Here is a 21,675-nt window from a genome sequence, read left to right as displayed (position 1 = left end):
TTCATCTCTGTAACACTTCCACAAGATAGGAGAGGACATGGCAGCTCGAGTGCTGCTTATTACATTTTTAGACAAGAAGGAACACAGATGATTTTTGTTCATCTTTTACTTCTTAAGCCAAATGGCCAATATGAGGTACAAAATGGTCGAGAAATATGTTATCAGATGGCTGAAAGCAAAAAGGCAAATTGTACTGATGCATAATATCAATGCCTTCCACTTCTAGTCCTTTGTGTTACTAACTTTAAATCTAGTAATTTTGTGGACAGAATATGCAAACTTTGTGGATGAAAATGACCACATATATAAGGAAATCCTGAACTCACCTCTTAGAAAAATTTTGTTCATTATCAGATGTGCTGCAATATGTTGGTATTTGGTCATTATTAAAGGGTAAATGGCAAGATGCTATCCCTAAAATAATAATACCTAAAGTGGCCAGTATTTACTCTGAATAATTTTAAAAGATGAGAAATCAGAACTATTGTTATTCATAGTATTCCATTCTCCTAAATCTTTAGTTCAGTTTAATGGCTTTACAAAATTTCAAAGAGAAGATTTCATCCATGTTCAGCCAAGCTTAAGAAACAATAGTATAACTTTTATTTGTATGCCTCTATTGAATCTGAGGATTAAAAATCAATACCTAGGATTCAGTGGTTTTTATATGTCCTGGATTTTTTTTAAGGAAAGGTAGAGCCCAATAAGGCTGTTGAAATTTAAGATGAAGAAGCTTAACAAAGTGTTAGGACTTAATCTATTTCCTTTTGCTTCATAAACCAAAGCTATGTATGAGTGATTATTGAAAGAAGGCTCTTAACAGATAGTAGAGAGAATGACTTATTTTACCCTTCTGCATAAACAAAATTATGCTTACTTGGATGTTGGGGTGATCAGACCCAATACCAGGTCATGGGGGTGACAAAGTACGGCGGAGTCAAAGGATTGAGAAAAAGACAGTTTGAGAGAAATGTGAGCACCAGGGAGCCATCGCGATCATGGAGGCTATGAAGGCCCTGAGCTCTGGGAGCCCATGCTATTTACTGGTAATCCAACCAAGAAAATGGTGGTGAGAATGTGGCGGTTCAAAAGGACACGTGCCTGATCTATAGCTGTGATGGTTTAGCATTTATAAGGAACATGTTCTGCTACTTGAGATAATGGGAATAGGAGCCTAGGAGCCTAGGAGCCTAGGAGGGCTACAAGCAAGGAGCCAGCAAGTCTAGACACATTCCAGAGGACATTATGCAAGCCCTGCCTCAGTTTCCCTCCCAACACTCAGCTTTTTCCCAACATGCCCCCTTTGTCTTTTTTGTAAAAGAGAAGGTGTTATTATTATTATCATTATTACTAGCTATCATTATTATTAGCATAAAAGGTAACCTCTTTTAATTGAGCAAGGTGATTGCAGGCTGTGCAGCCCTTAATTGCTGGTTGGTGATCCAGCTTCATTTTTCTTAGCGCTTATTCAAACTGGAGTCACTCTGGTTTGAATGCTTCCCACGTATCTCCCCTTTCCCTTTTTACAAGAGGACCCTTAATCCTAGGGGTTGCAGAAGGATGAAGGTCCGTCTTCTGTAACTTCTTCATGCTGAATAGGGGCAATGATACTCCTGCCTAACTATTAGGGTCTCTTGTATTCGGGGTAGAAGGAGCTGAGTCAGAAAGCATTGGTTCATTAAGCATCGTGACTCCGGTCGGTCTTCGTTCCATCTTCGCATTCAGATTCAACTGACTCATGGCTCATACTGGGGGAACCTGGTCCATGGTTGGGATCCATGGGTCCCTTCTGTCTCCCATTCCATGGTTGTACACATCTTGAGGGCATCCACACAGTTTGTTCATCTCCTGCAAAAACACAAGCATACCCTCACTCCCACGTTAGTAAATCTACTGAAACAGAAGCAAAAACTTTTGTGGTTGTAGCCAGGAGGCCACCAATGAGAAACAGGCCCCTTCTAACAGAAGGCACCGAGAAAGCAAATAGAGGCTTAAAAGCAATCCTTAAACCTTCAATTTGCACTGTATAAGTGGGTCCACTAGATGCTGTGGCTCATGATAGATCTTCAGACGTTTGGCAGGCACCCACACAGGCACCTGATTGTCACCTGGAGAGACACAAGCAAATCCTCTTCCCCATATGATTATCTTTCCTTTTTCCCACCTCTTTGTATGTGACCACATCTTTTTCTAAGGCCTGCGGCATTAAGATCAGTTAAAGAATGGAATGCTTGTACATCAGCAAAGACTGCAGACAACAACACATCCATCTAAAGGACCAAAAGGTCCTGTTGGAGAGAAAAGAAAGAGCATTTTTATCCTTATCTTCCTCCCCTCTATTCCTTTTATATTTGCCCTTTGAGCCACAGCTAATTTCCATAATTCAGAATGTTCTTGTCTGTCCCTGCAAATCTCTGTTAGTCTTTGCTAGTCTCTACTTTTGTACCTTTTTAGGGCACTGATCTTACATTGCTAGTCTTTGCTTTGGTACCTCTCTAGGACACTGACCTTATATTGCTAGTCTTCATCTATATCTCTACTTATCTCTATCTCTCTACTTATCTCTATCTATCCCTCTACTTAGCTCTATCTATCACTCTACTTAGCTCTATCTATCCCTCTACTTAGCTCTATCCCTCTACTTAGCTCTATCTCTCTACTTAGCTCTATCTCTCTACTTAGCTCAATCTCTCTAATTAGCTCTATCTCTATCTACCTCTATCTCTTAGCTCTACTTACTTACTTATCTCTACTTATCTCTGCTTCTTTCCTGGAAACCTTTTTTATGACCCTGAGTAGAGCTCAGAAATCCACACTTTAAGCCTCAGCAAGAGACAAAACAGGGACCTCGGACCCGGCACCGGACTGAAGGAACAGGAAGTGCTCTTCCCTTCCCAAAGCAGGAAAACCGAGTTTGGCCCTTGCAAATTTCTACTCCACATTAGCGTCATCCTCAATTTCCTGGAATAAATTGATCATGGCAATTTTAGCAAAACAATGACCATTGTAACAGTATAGACTCCATAAAGAACATAACCAATGTTTTCAATGAAATTGTGGTTATAGTTGATGACCACTGATTTCACTTCAGAAAGTCCAAATATAGCCCAGAACAGTGTATTAAAACTCTGTTGTGAAGGCTTCATTTTGTTTTGCACCAATGTAGTAGGAGAAGAGGTTGAACATTCCCATCATAAACACGACAATGAACACATTCAGCCCATATCATGCCTGTGTGCTCATTGAATCTGTTTTTCTCTAGCAGAGGCAGGTTAATCATGAAGCTGAAGCTTCAAGATGACTTTACTTGCCCTACACAAAGCAGCCCATGATTTATTTTTTCCGGGGACTACTGCCAACCAGGCCTGTGTGTCAATCTGTAAGCATCCAACAGCAGGTCTACCATACAAATAGGTCTTTTGTCAGACACTTGATTAACCCAATATATAGCCTTTCCTGTTGGATTAGTACTACCAAAGCCTCCTGTTCTTTTCACTGTGCTGCTTCCCAGCTTTATGTCAACAACTGAGCAATTCTTTCTCCTAGGGAAGCAGACCACAGAGTTGAGGAACTAATAACTAATTGAGTTTCTCCAGTATAATCAGAACCAATCATTCCCGTATGCACAGTGACACCTTTTGAATTTAGACTAGACTTTCCAAGTAATAGACCAACTGTTCCTGAGGGCAACGGTCCCCCAACTCCTGTGGGGACCCTCTCCAGTGGCTCCCCAGGAAGCAGGGAAATGGGAGCTGCACTGCAAAGGTCCACGGCAGCACTGACCAGCATGGCAGGAGACAATTGTTGCCATTTGTAAGGGCACTGGCTGTGCTGGATATGCCTCACTTGAGGTGCTCTCTGAATAAACAAGCCTCAGATTCCACTGGGTCTTAGTACTACCAATTGCTCCCGGTTTTAATGTTGCAACTACAGGAGTAGTAAGTTTTGTAGCTAATTAATTTTCTCGCCCATTAAGGGGAGAGAGAGGAGGTGGCCATTCACTTAATTCAGCAGGTGGAGCCAACTGGCTAGTAAAACATACTATTTTCAGTTTCCCTTTCTTTTCTTTAATTTCCTCCAGTTTCTGTTCCTCACATTAAGAATCTGAAGTTAGTTTTTATATTCGTCCTCCTCTTCCTCATCTGAATCTGCCTCATGATCTGTTTGAAATGGCTCAAGAGCTGCTTTTATTAGTGCCCACTTTGACCAAACCAAGACTGGAATTGTTGCTCCATCTTCATATGCTTTTTTTAAAAATCTCTGCCAATTCTCTCCCATTCATCCAAATCCATAGTCCCTTGTTCCAGGAACCATGGGCAAAACTGCTTTACTGCACTAAAGAGTAAGTGATAACAAATTTTGAGTACTAACTTTCACTCGCCCCTTCATGAAAAATACCTTAAGAAAATTTTAAATAACCGGAATGTCTGCTTTCACTTTGTCCCACTGTTACCCTCGTTCTTCCAAGGGCTCAGTTTTCCCACCAAGCTTCTTTTAGACATCCTCAGATGTCCTTTGATGGTGGGTCCTCCGCTTTCACACGTTCTAGCATTCCTTCACTGGGGTCTTTGTCGCCCCACATTGGGCAGCCAGGAATGTTGAAGTGACCAGACCCAACACCAGGTCGTGGGGGTGACAAAGTCCAGAGGAGTCAAAGGATTGAGAAAAAGACAGTTTGAGAGAGAAATGTGGGCACCAGGGGACCACTGTGATCGTGGAGGCTGCGAAGGCCCTGAGCTCTGGGAGCCCACACTATTTATTGGTAATCCAACAAAGAAACAGGTGGTGAGAATGTGGAGGCCAAAAGGGCAGGCACATGGTCTACAGCTGTGACGGTTTAGCATTTGCTCTGCTACTTGAGATAATGGAGAGCAGGTTCCTTTAACTCAAGATACAATTGATCCTGGGAGAGCAAGGAGCAAGGAGCCAGCAAGTCTAGACACATTCCAGAGGACATTATGCAAGCCCTGCCTCAGTTTCCTTCCCAACACTCAGCTTCTTCCCAACACTTGGAGTTATGAGAAATGTACTTTGGGTATTATTTCTATATCAACCAACTTCCCTACTGGTTATCGTCAAGGTGGTTTATTAACTTCTTTTGTGATATATTCCCCCATTTATACTGGACAAATAATTTTGGATCTGCCCACTCACTTCTTCCTAATTGATGGTCATTTACCATCATGGTAAATTAAAAATGGCCAACAGATATAATCTTTTTCCCTTCAACAGATATAATCTTTTTCCACCCGTTAAATTTGAATTGCCATGCAATGATTTAGGGTCAATGGGAAATTAGGATACATGACGCTGGAAAAAGACTGACATTCACTTACACATGGGAACATCACCTCTTGCTGCTCTTAGGATGCTCTGCCACGGCCATGGAATCAACCTAAAGGTTGTAAAACAACAGAGACGTGCTCAGTGACCTCTGTTGTCTCAGACAAGACCCAACCAAGTCAAAGTGTCACAGTCTCCTTCCTTCATCTTCCCTGATACACCTAATTCTCTGATCTGTGGGGAGAAAAATGGAGCCTTGAGGAAGCCAGAAAGCCAAGGAATATGCCTTTTTTTTTTCTCCCCCTAGACGGAGTCTTGCTCTGGAGTGCAGTGGCGCGATCTTGGCTCACTGCAAGCTCCGCCTCCCGGGTTCACACCATTCTCCTGCCTCAGCCTCTGCAGTAGGTGGGACTACAGTCGCCCGCCACCACGCCCGGCTAATTTTTTATGTTTTTTAGTAGAGGCAGCTGCTCTTTTGATCTGTCGCATGAATCATTGCAAAAGGTGAATACAGGCTGAATTGTTACCCTTACTTGGGCTCTTTGTGTTAATCGACTACCTCAAAACTTGGAAGCAAAGCTCTACCCCACTCTCGGACACTTTCAAACTGATATAACCTAGGTGACATAAGACGGGAGCTTCAACCCTGTGCATTTGATAATAAAATTAAAGCCTAAGAATGAAAATCAAAGTCATCCTAGAAATAAACCACTTTTAAAACCCTGGCATAGCATACTTATCAAATACCTATTAAGGTATAATAGACACCATACATCTGCCTTTTGCCAGTCGTTTGCATTACCGTAATCTGAAATGCTTACTGCTTTCTGAATTTGGATACAATGCCAAAAAATATAATTTGTGTTACTGCATCAAATGGTATTTCTGCGTTTTTCCCATGCTCCCTTCATAGATATGCCATGAGAAGGTATAATACCACCTAAATCGTGTTCTACCATGTCATGACCCACAATATGACAAATAGTTTGGAATTATCTCTAAAATTTCTCATTTTACTTTGTCATTATTGCAAATATTCTTAAAGATTATTTCATGTGTACAACAGCAGGCAGGAAAATGAGAGGTGAAGGCTTGAGCCTCCCCTGAGAAGCCATCTTCCCATAGCCTCAGGCACATAGAACATAAATAAGGAAGCCACCTAGGTACCCAATGTCTACCAGAAGCAAACAGTAAAGGGCAAACCTATGGCTTCTATCCATCATATCTAAGAAATTAGTAAGTAACAGAAACAATGTCATTCAATCCCATTACTAGTCCAGGCAAATAATAACATCAGAAAAATAATGATGTATTTCCAAACCTAAAGACTAGACATTGTTTCAGCATACCTAATCTTTGCAATAGAAGGTGGTTCAGATGTTTTGCATAAAACAACTTTAGCTCCATCCATGCTGCTGCAAAGGACATGATCTCGTTCCTTTTTATGGCTGCATAGTATTCCATGGTGTATTTATACCACATTTTCTTTATCTAGTCCACTGTTGATGGGCATTTGAGTTGATTCCATGTCTTTGCTATTGTGAATAGTGTTGCAATGAACACATGCACGCATATATCTTTATAATAAAATGATTTATATTATTTTGAGTATATACCCAGTAATGGGATTGCTGGGTCTAATTGTATTTCTGTCTCTAGATCTTTGAGGAATACTAACACAGGAACAGAGAAACAAATACCGCATGGTCTCCCTTATAAGTGGGAGCTGAATATGAACACATTGATGGGGGAACAACACACACTGGGGCCTGTTGGGGATGGTGTGGGTGGAGGCGGAGCATCCAGAAGAATAGCTAATGGATGCTAGACTTAATACCTAAGTGATAAGGTGATCTCTGCAGCAAACCGCCATGGTGCCCATTTACCTGTGTAACCTGTGTTCCCTGCACATCCTTCATATGTACCCCTGAAATTAAAATAAAAGTTAAAGGAAAAAAAAAAACACTTCAATACAGTAGTCACTCATATTTTGCTTTCTATGATAACTGTATCCCAATCTTTTTAGAATCAATACCTGTTCACTTGCGTTTCCACCTGTCTGATATGTAAGAATGCAGATTCCAGAGCCGGACATGAAATTTCATAGATGGGGTGAGGAAAGACTTGTGTCTGAGCACCCATATTTTTTGGCTGACTTAATGATCAAGCCCCCGAGATCTCTTCTCCAAGAGACTCAGAGCATGAGAACATGTAGTAAATCCAACTGAACTTTGTTTGGTGAAGTGATGTCTCAACTACAAAGTTTTTTTCTGAGGGTAAGCAGAGCGTAAAGATAAACCCCTGTTCCCTGTAGCCCAACAGGAACTCACAGGAATTTAGCAGACCCCTATCTTGCCCTTTTCCTTCCTTTGTCAGAGAAAGTGAGAGTGCTCTAATTATCCCTGCTTTAGTTTTAGCATTCTGCCCAGTTGGCACATCTTGCATAGCAGCACAGAAGTACATTCCTGAAGTCTAAAGATAATCTGGCTAGTGTTTTGGCATCAATGTCTCCAGCATTGCGTGTCGACACTACTCCAATGTGTGTAGACATTTCCTCTGCAGTCTTCTGCTAAGTGTTCTGGACAGCAAGAATACTGCTCTCAAACTCATTGTCCACTATTTACTTCACTGGGGATTTGGCTGTTCTATTACCATCATCAGGAAGGCATCTGGTTTCACATTACCAATGCAACTACATCACATGCATTAAATCTATAAGTGCTTGAGTCAAACAAATGAACAACCTGAATTTACCTAGTAAAAATTAGTAGTGAAAATAAAAGAATATAGTATAAGTGTCTGTGGGGTGAAGCATGGCAAACGCTAACTTATGTTAAAACGATATAAGTTAAAAGAATAAAATCTGGAGCTACACACTCTGAGTCTGCAGTCTTTAATAGGAAAATCTGATGTGACTTTAAGAAAAGTGTGTAGCTTCTCTCTGTCACAGTTGATGTGTAAAGTGGGGATAATAAATGTAACCACCTCAAAGGGTGGTTAGGACTAAACACACAGGAGAATGCTTGGCCCATTTCTAATTTATTTCTAATAATAATAATAGTAATTTTATTTACATTTCTAATTTATTTCTCTGACTTTAATTTTTTCTCTAGGTTTATAATGAGAATGATAGCCCTCAATTTGCATCACTTTTAGAGTTGAAGTAATTCAACATCCAAGTGCAAAGATGTAATGTGGGAAAGAGAACTATATACCTAGGTTTTCCAAATGAAGTTAGTATTATTAGGAGGTTTATAGCAATCATAAAAATATATGATTTATGTAATGACAGTAATATTCAAAATAACTTACTTTGGAGATCTGCTTCTGTAGTGTTGAAGTACTTGTTACACATGGGAGATTTTTTAAAAAATTAATCACAGAATAATAACCAAAAAAATGAAGGATGGTTACCTTAAAATATTCTGTGACCAGTCACTGTTACTCAATAAAAATAATTTCAGAAGCAATTTATTAATCAATATGCTATGTTTTGATTATAGACTTAGATTATTTACTTAAATAAAAAAGTTATTACTATTTGACCTTTATTTGAAAATGGAGAAGAGGAAATCTGTGATATTACAGTGTAAATATCAGACTTATAAAGATTTATAAAAATTGCAGAGGTAAAATACTAATCTAGGGTAATATAATTCAAGTCCATTTTAATAAATGTGTTACTTTGAAAGGAAATACACTTATTAGGTACCTAATATTGGTCAGTTATTGTATTAGTTGAAACCAAAACATTATTAAGTATAATGTAAATGCTGACTCTGTGCAGTAGGTGTTAACTTTTTTTCTCTCCCATATTTACACGTAAAAAAATAACATTCAACATAGGGAGAACAACAAAATTCAGAGTTGATGTGTGGCTGTCTGGTCAGAGCCAAATCTACCTTAAGACTCAATAACAAAACAAAAATATCTAATTTGTACTACAGACATAATACTGAAAATTTTCCAATGGAATATTTTCAATTTTCAGAGAATATTTAATTTTTATTACATTAAAAATAAAAATGTTCAGCAAAGGATAAAAAAAGCTTTTGTTATTACATGATTCTTCTGTGTTAGCATTTACATAGTTTTTAAAGTGACTTTCAGGGGTAGTACCTCCTTTTTCTTAGATTCTAAGCAGTCTTTGCTCTAAAGAACTACAGGTATTGACATATCCATGCATTTAGGTAATGAAAATCCTGGTGGCCTACTGAACATTTGATTTCTTTCACTATAGAGATTTTGTTTTTGAAGTAGGTCAGTTTGGTACCTGGGAATAGATAATGCTAATAACCTTTGTAACATGCAATGACCTTAGTAGTAGCGTTATTCTAAAATATAACCTTTTTTAATAATGTAAAAGTCTCATTTATTTTATTTTGTGAGAATTAGTGCTTGTCAATATATTTACATTGTTTTGTCTTCATATATAATTTCAGTTCCACTTTTGTCCATAATAGATGGTGATTTTTAGTAGAATAAAGTGTTTGTGCCTACTTTAGTGACTTGGCTTTTCCTCAGGTGGTGGCATATGTATGCGGGTGGACACCTGCTATGTAGAATGAATTCAATCAATCATACCACACCCATTCATAGCAACTTCATGATCGCATTAGATGGACCAGGGCAAAGGGGCAGGAATGTCAAATAAGGAGGCCGAATTTGATACGGTTCTGCAGGTAGAGTATCAAAGTGGATTCTCTAGAGAATATGTTAGATTACAAAATCCTCTGACAGCAAATAGCAAGCATATTATACGTAGAATCAGAAGAAGAATATGGAGACAGGAGGTCTTTAGATTTTTTTTTTTTTTTTTTTTTTTTTTTGGAGACGATGTCTCGCTGTGTCGCCCAGGCTGGAGTGCAGTGGCGCGATCTCTGCTCACTGTGAGCTCCGCCTCCTGGATTCACGCCATTCTCCTGGCCTCAGCCTGCTGAGTAGCTGGGACTACAGGCGCCCGCCACCAGGCCCGGCTAATTTTTTGTATTTTTAGTAGAGACGGGGTTTCACCGTGTTAGCCAGGATGGTCTGGATCTCCTGACCTCGTGATCCGCCCGCCTTGGCCACCCAAAGTGCTGGGATTACAGGCGTGAGCCACCGCACCCAGACGATATTTTTAATTATATCAATATTTTCTAGATTCAGTAACTCATTTGTTCATTCATTAATACACACAATTCACTAGATATTAATCGAGCTTCTACTCTACGTAAGAAACTATGCAAGGTCCTGGTAATACAGAGATAAAAAAACAGTTTTCTTGTTGCTAAAGGAGTTCAAAATGTGCTGCAAATTAAATTCCCTCTTAAAACTATCCTATAGTGTATCAAGGGGTGCATATAAAGTGAAAGTAATTAGGAGGCTGCATGTAAGAACAGAACAAAAATTCACCCCATGTCCACATAAAGAGGTCACGGGTGATGTGAGGAAGAATGGCAAAGGAGAAGAAAATAAAGAAAAACCTCAAATAGAGGTAGTATTTATACTGCATCTCCCGGTATAAAATAGGAATTTGGATAGGTGGATGAAAAGAAACTGGTTAAGACACAGAATACAGAGATGTTTGGCATGACCTATTTATTGTGCATTGTCTTTGGAACTGGGAATATAATGGATATGGTAGATATGTCTGCTGTCATGGAGCATATAGTCAACTGTAGTTGTGCCAGATAATTTCCACTTGCTCTTCCAGATCCACCATCTGTCCTCTGCTCCATTCAGTGCCTTGCAAAGATTATTTCTACAGGATTCATCATTCAGGCATCCTTAACTTCTGTCTTGGAATTAGAGTTAGTTAATGAGAAGTCCTGGGAGGAAACCTTGGTGTAGATGGAAAGGAGGATCAGGGGACTTACCATTCACATCCCAACCTCTGATCTCTCTGTACCAGTTTTGGCAGAGACTGCTCACCCTATCTCCTGATACAATCTGGCCTGAACTGCATTCCTAGAGTCAGTGGCAGTCCCCAGAGTATTATATGTAGGAAATCAGATATCTTTCCTGGCAAAATACAAAGTGACTCTGCACATAAACAAGATTGTCATAATTCTCATTAAAAGTGCTGAAATGCTACCCATTTTATTCAAAGTAAAGCCTAAAGTCATTATAACGGTCAATAGGCTGTGTGATATTCCCTTCTTCACTCCTCCATCCCCTAAAACACACACATCTACATCCCTGACCATACCCCTTCACTCACTCCTCTCTCTCCACAACCTGCTTTTTTTTTTTTTTTTGCCATTTCTCTAATTTGTCAAACCACTTGTATTTTAGGATGCATCAGATTATGCATCTAATATTCCTTTTATTTGAAATGTTCATCTTATTTCTGTAAAGCTTCTCCTCACTCTTCCTTCAGTTGTCCATCCAAATGCTACCTGCCCACAGAGGTCACCCTAGACCATCCTATGTCTGTCATTTCTCACAGTCATTACCCTGCTCCATTTTTCTCCTTAGCACTTATTATCAAATTATTTCTTATCTTTATATGAGTTTATTGGAATTTATTTTATCTTCTCTGGCTAAAAGAAGCATGAAGTAGAAACATTTAGTTTTGTTTTATTCACTACCATGTAATCATTATTAATACTTTTGAAACAAATTAATGAACAAAATGCCCATGCTTGTACTGAATAGCATTGAGTACTACATCTGACTCAGTGTATAATTTGTCTTCAAATTAGTATTACTCATCATCTTATAATAAATTATTACTTCAGTATATCAAAATCTCATCTTTTCTGTTCAGATGTATATGTTAAATAAAATTTTGATGTTCTGAGATTAATTTTATTCTTTATTATAGTAAATTTTTCAGTACTCTATCAATGAGACGTTATGTTGATAAAATTGTCTTTTTCTCCCCCTAAAGACTTGTTTATTTTATATTAGCATTGGAATGATTATGTACCAGAAAGAATTCCAAGGTAACAGTTATTTCTGTTGGGCATTTATCCTTTAAAAAGATGCAAATAATAGGATCAAATATATTTTATATTTGTATACACATTTACCATTTCCAGTGTTCTTAATCTTGTGTGTCCAGGTTAAGATTTCCATATAATATTTTCCTTCTGCCTTCAGGACTTCCTTTAATATTTCTTTTAGGGAAGGTCTGCTGATGATTAATTCTCTATTTTGCTTTTGTTTTTGAATTATATTCTCACTAAGATTCTAAGTTGACAATCCTTTGTCCTTCAGTATTTTAAGATGAACTTCTGCTGTCTTCTATCTGATATTTTCTACAATAGAAATCAGCTTTAATCCCTATGTCTTCCTTCCTATCTAATGTATCTTTTTTTTATTCTGCTTGTTTATAGTATTTTCTCGTTAACACTAGATTTAAGTCATTTCATTAAAATGTACCCGTTGAAATCTTCTTCATGTTTTTTATTGGAGTTGACTGAACATTTTGCACATGTGGGTTTATAGTTTTCATCAATTTTTTTTTTAATTTGGCTATTAAGTTTTAAATATTTTCCCTCTCGTCTGCATCTTTCAGAGTTTCTATTGCCCAGATATTAACCCACTTAAATTTGTCTCACAGTTTAATGATGCTTTATTAAATTTTTTAAAATTTTTTCTCTGTGTGTAATTTTGTATAGTTTCTCCTGCTAATTTTTCCAGTTTAGTATATGATGGTAATCCCATACAATGTAAATTTTATCTCACACGTTGTATTATTTCTCTACAGGTGTTCAGTTTAAGTCTTTTGGATACTTGGAATATGTTGAATGTCCTTATATAATAATGCTATTACTTGTTATTTCTAGGTCCTGCTTCTAAAGAATGATTTTTCTCATTAATATATGTCATAATTTCCAAATATTTTGCATGCCTAGCAATTTCTGTGTGGGATGCCAGGGATTGTGAATCTCAACTTTTGGATGCTGATTATTTTCATATTTTGAATTCTGATAAATGTTATTGAGCTTTGTTGTGAGATGTAATAAATCACATGGAAACACTCTGATCTTTTCAAGGCTTGCTTTTAAGCTTTGTTAGGTAAGAGAGCAGCCAGTACTTCTCTGCCCTGACTCCAGGCTTCATCTTCTCAATTCAAGGAGATAATTAGCATTGGCTTCAGTGCCCTCTTTCTTGGACTTAGACTGAAAACTCCTTTTGAAAGTGGGCTTGAGCAATCAGAGACCTAACCTGGGTTGTTGCCCCTGTCTCAGGGATCACTGTTCTGTGCTGCCTGATGTGCATTGTCTGCAAACTGTTATTTCATATATTTGTTTATATACATTTTAAATATGTAAAAAAAAGTCTCAACTGGATGTAGACTCTCCATAAAAAAACCATAATTTTGTAGGTCATTTGGATTTTTTGATTTATTTGTTTGGAGTTGATTTTCTGGAAGTATGCTAGCAGTTAAGCTGATTTTACTCTTGGATAAAAACATGAGTGCAAGATGAGTGGGATATTACCACGTGTCTTTAAAAATATTGTATAATAGTTATCTTGTAAGCTTTACTAACTTCTTAGCTCAAGTACGCTGGCCTTTTTTCTATAATAGGATGATAGTGTTAACCAGCCACCAGCAGGGAATGTGCTGTGAGCTATTTCCTTTCAGTAATTAGTAAGGTGATTGAACACCCACTAAAAAAATGTTGGGAAATTTGAAAAGACCACTTGGGAGAATGTGTGCATTAAACAAGCATAGTCTTTTTATAATCACTATGCTTTAAACTTAATTAAGCTCAAGAGAATCCAATTAAGTAAAAGGAAAACAATAGGAAATAAAATGATTTGAGGATGAGTTTGAGACTGAATCCAAAATTCTTTAAGAGTCAAACCCTATGATTAAAGTTGTAGAAAGGCGTAAATGGCAAACTGAATTTTAAATGAAATTAAAAATTCCACATTTCTACTAAATGAAATTGTTAAAGACAGATTTGAAAAAAATACTGATTTAAATACTGTAATTGGTTTCACTACTTCAAGGATACTTATATTACTAGCCTCTTTCTAACATTAGTGAATAAATTAAACATATTTAAATTTTTTAGCTCTACTCTAGCAGCTTAAAAATTTTTACACATTTATAGTGTACAATATGGTGGGTTTTTTGTTCGTTTGTTTGTTTGTTTGTTTTGAGACAGAGTCTCACTCTGTCGCCCCCAGGCTGGAGTGCAATGGCGCAATCTCGGCTCACTGCAACCTTCGCCTCCCAGGTTCAAGTGATTCTCCTGCCTCAGTCTCCCTAGTAGCTGGGATTACAGGTGCCTGCCACCATGCCCAGCTAATTTTTTTTGTATTTTTAATGGAGACGAGGTTTCACCAGGTTAGCCAGGCTGGTCTTGAACTCCTGACCTCAGGTGATCCAGCCACCTCGGCCTCCCAAAGTGCTGGGATTACAGGGGTGAGCCACTGCGCCCGGCCAATATGATGTTTTGATATATATTATGGAGTGGGTAAATCAAACAATTTAACATATATATGTATGTCTGTGTATATATATATATATATATATTCAGATTTTGTTTTAGATGGGGGGGACATATGTAGGATTTTTACATGGGTGTATTGGGCCAAGGTAGCGAGCAAAGTATGCAATAAGTAGTTTTTCAACTCACGCTCCACCTGTCTCCTTCCCCACTCCCCACTCTAGTACGCCTCAGTGTCTATTGTTCCCAGGTTTATGTCCATGTGTGCTCAATGTTTAGCTCCCACTTATACAGGAGAACATGTGACATTTAGTTTTCAGTTTCTGCATTAATTATCTTAGGAATATGGCCTCCAGCTGCATCATTTTCTTGCAGAGAGCATTATTTCATTTTTAATGGCTGTATAGTCTTATATGACGTATATATATCACCTTTCCTATAATCAATACACCATTAATGGGCATTTACGTTGATTTCATATCTTTGCTATTGTGAATAGTATGGTGATGAACATACAAGTACATGTGTCTTTTTGTTATAATTATATATTTTCCTTTGGGTATACACCTGGTAATGGGATTGCTCGGTTGAATAGTAGCTCTGTTTTAGGTTCTTTGAGAAGTCTCCAAACTGCTTTCCACAGTGCCTGAAATAATTTACATAAAGAATTTATGTTGTGAAAATGACCATTCTGCCCAGAACATTTTATGGATTTAATGCTGTTCCTAGCAAGCATACCAACATCATTCTTAATAGAATAAGGAAAAACTACTCTAAGATTCATATGGAACCAAAAAAGATCCTGAATAGTCAAAGCAATCCGAAGAAATGGAACATAGCTAAAGGCATCACACTCTCCAACTTCTAACTATATTATAAGGCTACAGTAACCAAAACAGCAGGGTACTGATACAAAAACAGACACATACATCAATAGAACAGAATTGAAAACTAGAGCATAATAGAAAAATAAAAATAAAGCCACACATCTACAACCAGCTGATCTTCAACAGGGCTGAGAAAAATAAGCATGGAGAAAGGACTCCTTATGTAATAAATGGTGCTGTCATAAGTGGCTAGCCATATGCAGAAGAACAAAATTAGACACCTTCACCATATACAAAAATTAATTCAAGGTGGATTAAATATTTAAATGTAAGACCTCAAATTATAAAAATCCTAAAATAAAACCTGGGAAATAACCCTATTGACATCACTCTTGGGAATGAATTTATGATCAAGTCCCCAAAAACACTTGCAACAAAAAACAAAATTGTCAAGTGGGAGCTAATTAAACTGAATAGATTATGCACAGCACAATCAAACATCAACAGAGTAAACAGGCAATCTACTGAATGGGAGAAAATATTCACAAACTATGTATTCAACAAAGGTCTAATATTCAGAATCTAAAAGGAACTTAAATAAATAACCAAAAAAAAAATAAAAATGAACAAAAGACATGAACGGATACTTCTTAAAAGGAGACATAGAAGTGGCCAAGAAACATATGAAACAATGCTCATCATCACTAATCATCAGAAAAATGCAAATCAAAGTCACAATTGTCATAGGACTCTTGGGGTTGTCAGTTCACCAGCAAGAAACCACTGTGGCCAGCAGTGCCTTCTGCCTGAGTATTGCTCACACCGGCTGGGCTCATTCCTCCAACTCATCCTGGCAGGCTGCATTCTGCTCATACTACTGGCTTGGATCCCACACCTGCCAAGGACGAGGCAAGTGTGGAGTGGGAAGGGGTATGTGAGTGAGCAAGCATGGGGTCCTGCCACTGTGCACAGACAGGCATGACGGCTGCTGGAGCCAGACAGACGGGTCCAGGCACTAGCACAGGTGCTATCTTCATGTGAGGCTGTGGCTGGACCAGAGGTACTGCACATGGCTTCTGCTGTGGACAAAGGGAATGCAGTGGTGCCTGGAAGCTTGGAGACACAGGGAACCACAGAGCCTGAAAGACGGTGTCAAAGCCCTGGCTCTGGAAGCCCCTAGGTCTGGGTTCTGTGAAGGGCCGCAGCTCTTCTCTCCTTCCCATCGCCTGCAATGTGGCATGTGTTGGGGAGAGTGTGCTTTTGCCCTGTTTGTTACAGCAATTTTAGTCCTGCCATTCAGCAGTTCCCAAGTTCTTGTCACATGTCTAGGAAGAATGAGGTATGTGAATAACTGGAGAATGACCAAGGCAAAGAGGAGCTTCACTGAGCAACAGAACAGTTCTCAGGAGCCCCAAAGTGGGTAGCTCCTTTCCACAGGCAGGTTGTCCTGACGAGTGTGCAGCCCTCACTGGAGATGAGACTCGCAGTGGGACGCTCCTTCCCACAGCTGGTAGTCCTGATATCTGTGTGCATGTGTGTGTGGCTGAGTCTGGGGTTTTTATGGGCTCCATGGAGTAAGCAGCCCTGGTCGCACCTCCCTCCACTGAAGGTGGCATCCCCCAGCAGCTATTCCAGATGGCCTGCCATGGCCATCACAAAGAGAAATCATCTCACACCAGTCAGAATGGCTATTGCTAAAAAGTCAAAAAATAACAGATGCTGGCAAGGCTGCAGAGAAAAGGGAATGCTTAAACAAGCTAATAATTCTTAAAGGGAAAATTGGAGTATATATGATAACATTTGGAATTACTTAAATTAATTAAATAAGTCAGTTAAAAAGTGATGAATAAATTATGTCAGAAAGATCATGGGAAAACCATAGCAAACTATTTTCTTCTGGAATTATCTTTCAGAATTTGAAAACATATTACGCATTCTTTACATAATGAATATACAACTCTAAACAGTACCTAGAGTGCTAAAATTCCAGAAAGAAGAAAGTTATGTAATTCAGAGGAATCTCAATCAAAAGAAAAATAATATATGGACTTCATCAATCAACTCAAATGCCATTTTGACTATTTGGGATGATATTTGTTCTACCAATATAAAATGTAATTAGCAAGTGGTGAAAGAAAATATGAAAAAATGCAATTACTGATTTATTAATTTTGGAAGTTTAGAGATAAAGCAATTACAAAGAGTTTCAAAGAAAATTGGCTACAATTTTATCTCATAGTAACCTAGCAACAAAAATCATCAAACTTTTATTTAATACAAATTAATATCTCATGAAGACAGTCAACTCAAAATGAAATTCAAACTGCTATGCTAATTATGAAAATGTATTATTCACATGTAATATAATGGTATTATCAAATTTTAAATGCCTATTTAAAATGAGCATTTTGTACTTTATATTAATTTGTAATCGTTTCAAATTTCTACTGAATTTATTGAAAATTATAATAGAAATTTAATGTTTTTGGTAAATACATGTTTACCGTATACTTTCTATATATGTATATTAAAAAAGAATTAAATCTCATATTCAAAAATTGAACAAATTTAAATATGCATGTCAGAAATAAATACCACTTGATATTTCAGGTATATATCAAAAGGTGATTAAACGATATCTTACAAACAATTCTATTACATCTGTCCCTTTATCAGAGCTGTCACTCTCCATGAGTGAAACAGATAACTGAACTGAATTTGAAAGTACATGTCGAGTCCTCTAATTTGTATTCTTCCTCTAGACTAATTCACTTACTAGTTTTATAGAATGCCAGTTACATCAGAAAATAATTTAGCAGATTTCTGAGTTTAATATGGCAAAGCAGAAATTTTATATTGCTTTTTCTTCAACATCCTACAACAAACAAAATATAAAAGAAAATGGAACACTTGTTTCATATTTGATAATAATTAGAGATGTTTGCTTTTCTTTTTCCTTTTTTTTGAGAGGTAGTCTGGCTCTGTCTCCCAGGCTGCAGTGCAGTTGCGCAATCTCAGCTCACTGCAAGCTCCGCTTCCCGGGTTCACGCCATTCTCCTGCCTCAGCCTCCCGAAACATTTTATATATAGGCATAAAATGTTTGATTACTTTCTAATCTATTGCTATTTGGTTATGTAATATAACACTATATATGCATTTTAATTAATTCAGTAGCTGGGACTACAGGCGCCCGCCACCACAGCCGGCTAATTTTTTTTTTTTTTTTTTGTATTTTTATTACAGATGGGGTTTCACCGTGTTAGCCAGGATGGTCTCGATCCCCTGCCCTCGTGATCTGCCCGCCTCGGCCTTCCAAAGCGCTGGGATTTCAGGCGTGAGCCACCGCGCCCAGCCTGCTTTCCAAATTATAGTACATAAAGATAAAAAACATGGATGGGGAAGAAAACAGTATCACTAAGATGATAAAGGTAAAACTGGTGTGTGTGTAAACTGGTTTATACCGTGGAACTGGGTAATGTTTCAGCAATTGGAAGAATAACTCACCATAGAAAATGGAGATAAGGAGAGTGTAGTAGTGGAAAAGGAGAGATTTTTGAAAGATCCTGAAAGTTGACCTTTATAGTCACACTTAAATCTTGTACAATTGAGTGAGGAAAAACTTCTCTACTGAGCAAGCCAGTAGACTTTGATGTTATGGAAAAACGGAAGGCTCTGAGAAAACACAATTAATGTGTCATTATGAAAATAAGAATGGGCCGGGCGTGGTGGCTCACGCCTGTAATCACAGCACTTTGGGAGGCCGAGGCGGGCGGATCATGAGGGCAGGAAATCGAGACCACCCTGGCTAACACAGTGAAACCCCGTCTCTACTAAAAATACAAAAAATTAGCCGGGCCTGGTGGCGGGAGCCTGTAGTCCCAGCTACTAGGCAGGCTGAGGCAGGAGAATCGCTTGAACCCAGGAGGCGGAGCTTGCAGTGAGCGGAGATCAGGCCACTGCACTCCAGCCTGGGCGACAGGCGAGACTCCGTCTCAAAAAAAAAAAAAATGAAAATAAGAATGAAGCGTCCTTGAAAGATTGGTTAAGCAACAACAACAAAAAAACTATCTTACCCTACACAAGACTGAAGCTTTGTAGTCAAGAATTTTGAGGATGTTTCAGAATGTTCTAAATTGCTCAAGAGAAAAGATCAATAAATAGTACTTTGGGTTTTCTTATAGCAACATTTATCTGTATAATTTTACCTGTGTAAAATAGTGTGTATCTGTTCTCTTCTCATACAATCAAAAATCACATTCCTCAGGTTTCCTGGTAGATAAGGTTCTGAATTAAAATTTGACTTCAAGATTTACTAAAATGTGGAAAGTGGAAATAACGTGGAAATTATCTTTCTGGTGTTAATGCTATCTGGACAATGTTAGTGATAAAATATAATTGTTGAGAATACGTTATAGCCTTCTGGTCTGGGGGCAGAGTGTCTAATCACCATCACCATAGATGTGGAAATTTGTTATCACATCAGCAAGGAGTTTCTGATATATATATTGAAGTTATTACCATGTTCTTTGAACTAAACCATCTAAAATAGGAAGCTGCCCTCTTTTTCTCTAGACCTTCAAACAGGATATTAAGTACCTAATTTCTGTAAATCCCTTTGTATATATGAATGGATTTCCATTATCTACACTGAACCTTATAGAATAACTAAATGCCTTATATTGGAAAAAAAAAAAAGTATAGTCTCAGCACCTCCACCTGCACCCCCGACAACAACACACTGAGATAGAGATTTTAACCAGTTCTCTTGTGCTCTACAGATTAATAAAAATGAAAATCGGCTCATCCTATTTGAACTAAAATATTTACTGCTGTAATAAAAAAATGTTAAATATAAAACTGAGTCAAGAGAACAAAATAAATATGAATGGGGGAAAAAAGCTACTTAAAATACCTGAATGGTTTGAAAGTGATTGAGTCTAGGAGCACTAGGAAGTAAGGGGTACCATGAGAGGTCTATATGAAGCTTTCAACAGTATTAGAATTTCTAGGTAATTTACCTGATATGTTAAATAAAAATTAGAAAGAAAATAGCAGAGCAGTGCTGCAATGAGTAGACTTGAATGCATTAGCAAACCTTATTCTCTTTAAATATAGGTATAGTGTTATACACACAATTTGTGAAGATTAGCTAAATGAGCTACTATTATATCATTGTAAATTCTCAATATATTCTAAATACAGATATGTTACTATGTGTAATTCCACTTATAGTGCGTACATAGGCATAAAGTGTTTGATTACTTTTTAATCTATTGCTATTTGGTTATGTAATATAACAATACATATGCATTTTAATTAATTCATTAAAAACCATTATTGTAGGTGTTATAAATCTAGATTTAAGATATTTAACTCACAATGGATTTAATAAAAAAAGAATTCAAATATGTAAATTATTGAGATCAAATGACTTACTAAAACATGATATTTCATATTTTTCAAATTATGGGTTTGTTTTATAAACAACATGCTATTATATGAACTAAGAGGATCAAAATTAAAGTGTTTAAAATGGAAAGGAAAGGAGCAGTAGTTTACTGATTTTCATTTGAAATGAAGAACTTGAGGCCTCAAACATATTAAGTCATTCCTTTATTCTATCTCCTTTTGAGTCTCAAACATAATAATTGAAAAAAGTTTGTGTCTATTTGGGGTTGTGACAAAAATGTATCAACTATTTCTTTATGTTTTAGTAGGACTTACTCTACACCTTTGCAAGAGGCATGACTAAGAATACCAAAGATACCATTAATTTACTCATATGATTGAAGTACAATTGACTAATACTATTTATTTCTTACCAATAGTGGGCTACATTAAATATCATATCATCATGAAAGCATGTTAATTTGAGTAAATGCTGGAAGCCCAGAAATACATCTTTAGGACTATTAACATCTCTTTATTCTCCAAGGCATTCAGTATGCCACAGCTAGAAATTTTTTAATGAATAGTGGGAAAGTAAAATAGTATGCTATGTAATTAGATGTAAAGAAGATAAATATAATTATGGCATCTGGAGGCTGGTGGGAAGTCATCCCATTGTGACTCATGACTGAGAATAATTGAGTAAGTGAGTCTAAGGATACTGAACAGATTAAGTTCCTGGATATGAGTGAACTATGAAACCTTCTCATTGGTGATTGCTTTT

Source organism: Pongo pygmaeus, chromosome 4 (assembly GCF_028885625.2).
Source record: "Pongo pygmaeus isolate AG05252 chromosome 4, NHGRI_mPonPyg2-v2.0_pri, whole genome shotgun sequence".
NCBI lineage: Eukaryota > Metazoa > Chordata > Mammalia > Primates > Hominidae > Pongo > Pongo pygmaeus.
Note: the sequence above shows the minus strand (reverse complement) of the source record.